This window comes from Penaeus vannamei, chromosome 4, assembly GCF_042767895.1.
Source record: "Penaeus vannamei isolate JL-2024 chromosome 4, ASM4276789v1, whole genome shotgun sequence".
Lineage (NCBI taxonomy): Eukaryota > Metazoa > Arthropoda > Malacostraca > Decapoda > Penaeidae > Penaeus > Penaeus vannamei.
The window spans coordinates 34,937,296-34,939,795 of record NC_091552.1 but is presented as its reverse complement, the minus strand read 5'-3'; the positions used below and the strand labels follow the sequence as shown (position 1 = coordinate 34,939,795).

The 2,500-nt window shown below is 47.8% G+C and overlaps 1 protein-coding gene across 4 annotated transcripts in view; it reads right to left on the bottom strand.

The window, feature by feature from the left end:
* The window catches only part of LOC113809190 (serine/threonine-protein phosphatase 4 regulatory subunit 1), a 190,389-nt gene that overhangs the window by 110,575 nt on the left and 77,314 nt on the right, over positions 1-2,500 (bottom strand). The window lies entirely within an intron of this gene.

Here is a 2,500-nt window from a genome sequence, read left to right as displayed (position 1 = left end):
GCCTTCCTCTTGCCCCTGCCCCTGCCCCTTGCCCCTGGCCGAGACTGCTGCAGCTTCTCTTCTCGACTGCCCTCGCCGGGAGACGGATCGGACTTTTAGCTTTGTCCTGTCTCCTGGCTCTCCTCTTCATCTCTCTCTCTCTCATTCCTTCTCCCTCTCTCCCGCTTCCCCACTCCCTCTCCCTCTCTCTTCCCCTTCCACACTTTCTCTCCCTCTTCCTCACTAACTCTCCCTCTTCCCCTTCCTCACTCCCTCTCTCTCTTCCCCTTCCACACTTCCTCTCTCTCTTCCCCACTCCCTCTCCCTCTCCCTCTTCCCTTCCCCCTTCCATCCTCCCCCTCTCTCTCTCTCTCTCTCTCATCCCACTTACAGCAGTTACCTTACACCCCCACCCACTCGCCCACCTCGCCTTCGAAGTCCTTACCGACCCTAAACTGGGGCAAGCATCGTGTTCACACCTGCGATCGGCAAGCTATGGATGACATCACCACCCGACTTTATTACAGAGGTTATCCAATTCCTTCTCTCAACTCTTCTTCCCTCTTTTTTTTCTTTTCTTCTACTACTTCTACTATTACTATCTTTGCTACTACTTCTCTCATGTATTCCTGCTGTACCATTTTCTTTCTCTGGGAGAAAGATAAGATTTGTGTTAATTAGTGAGAGAGACGGGGTGATCGAGCTAAACTGCTTCTGTAACGTACCTGCATCTCAGTTTAGCGCCGCCCTTAGGTGAGTAACGGATGTGTTAGGAATGCGTGTGTACGTGTGACTGTGTGTGTGTCTCGTATCATATATTTGTGTATGTTGCTGTTGCTTTCTGTGCAGCATTTAGTGTGTAACACGTCTGAGCATTGCAGATTCAATGTAACTAAATCTACAAGTTATGTAACGTTAAGTAAAGGTGTTACAATCTTCAAAATTAGGTAACGCATTGCTCTTTTCATTTGGATGGACTATATCAAGTTTGGAAATAGTAAACCGTCCACTCGTCCCGAATGTGAGATTATACTAAAAGTTCTGGGATGAGACGAACATTTAGCAAGAGACACTATTTATCGGCAGGAAGCACTAGGAGCGCCTGCTTGGAAATGTTTACAATATTTTAGTGGAAATAGCCTACAATTTACGGTTAACTGGGGGCGGCAAAGTCCTTCGTAAATTGATGGCTCTCAGCAGAACGCGCTCGAGGAGGGAGATATAAAACCCTCGGAGAACTCTTCTCGCGCGCGCGCCTCCGCTCGGCCAATTCCCGGGCCGAATGAATGCATTGAGAAGCGCGAAGACCTGCCGAGGAAACAGCGGAAAGGATAAAGGTCGGAATTGATTACGGCATTTTGAATCTTACCTATAGTTTCCGTATTGAGAAAAAATGAGACGAGGAGGCGGGAAAGAAGTTAGAGACAAAAAATTGTGCAAGGAAGTGTGTGCAAGTGCAAGAAGTATTGGTTACTGAAGTGGAGGACGACAAGCACTGGAAAAATGCGTCTAAAATAGGTTGGGAGTGGGTGACGCCCTCGCAGACGAAGGGTTAGGAGAGAAAGATGCAGCGACTGAGAGAGAGGCAAAGCGAATGCGAGAGAGGGAGAGTAGAAAGCAACGGACGAGGAATGAGCGAGAGCAAAGGAAACGGGAGGTGGGAGAGGGGAGCAGACAGTATATCGTAAGTCTAAAAAGTTTTCGCACCGACGAGAGAAAAATCGAGGCCAAATTGCGCCGGATCCTGAGTCGGAGGCTTTTCAGCAGGGGAGCGAGACCGGCGCAGCACACCAAGTGAGATTTAGTGTTGTCAGGGAAAGAAGCGAGCGAAATTTCCCGCGCGAATGGGAAGTGATGTGAAGAGCCCGCCTCGGCTCCGCTGGCCCGGCTCGCTAGAACCGCATGCGGCGCCGGTAGGCGGACTCGCGCTGCCGCCATGTGCGACCATACGTCTCGATTCTTATCTTCGGGTCATTTTCTTCTGTTTCATTGCATATGTTGCATGCAATTTCGGTCTGCTTTTTTCTTTCTTTTGTCTTTTTTATTTTTCTTTCTTTTCTTTTCTTTTGTGTGCTTGTATGTATTTGAGTGTTTCTGCGTCTGTGTCGGTGTGTACGTGTTTGTGTTTGTATGTGTGTGCACTGTGTGTAAGTGTGTGCATGTGTCGTATAACAATGAAACAAAATATAGCAAATTAAACTCCACACATGTGTAAACTTACGGATTCTAGTAAAACTCCATCAGTCAAATTCGCATTACAGGCGATACGTATACCATGTTTGGCAGGGCATTTCAACAATACCAATATATCAGCGAACAAAGGACATTTACACTCAACATAGGACAAATCATTGCTTTGATCCTCGTGACGACCAGTGCAATATTGATTAAACTGAAACGAGAGGGAAAGAGAGAGAGAGGGATAAGAAGAGGGAGAGAGAGAAAGAGAGAGGGGAGTGGATGGAGAGAGAGACAGATGATGGGGCGGAATAGAGGGAGAGGCGGGGAGAGAGACAAAGAG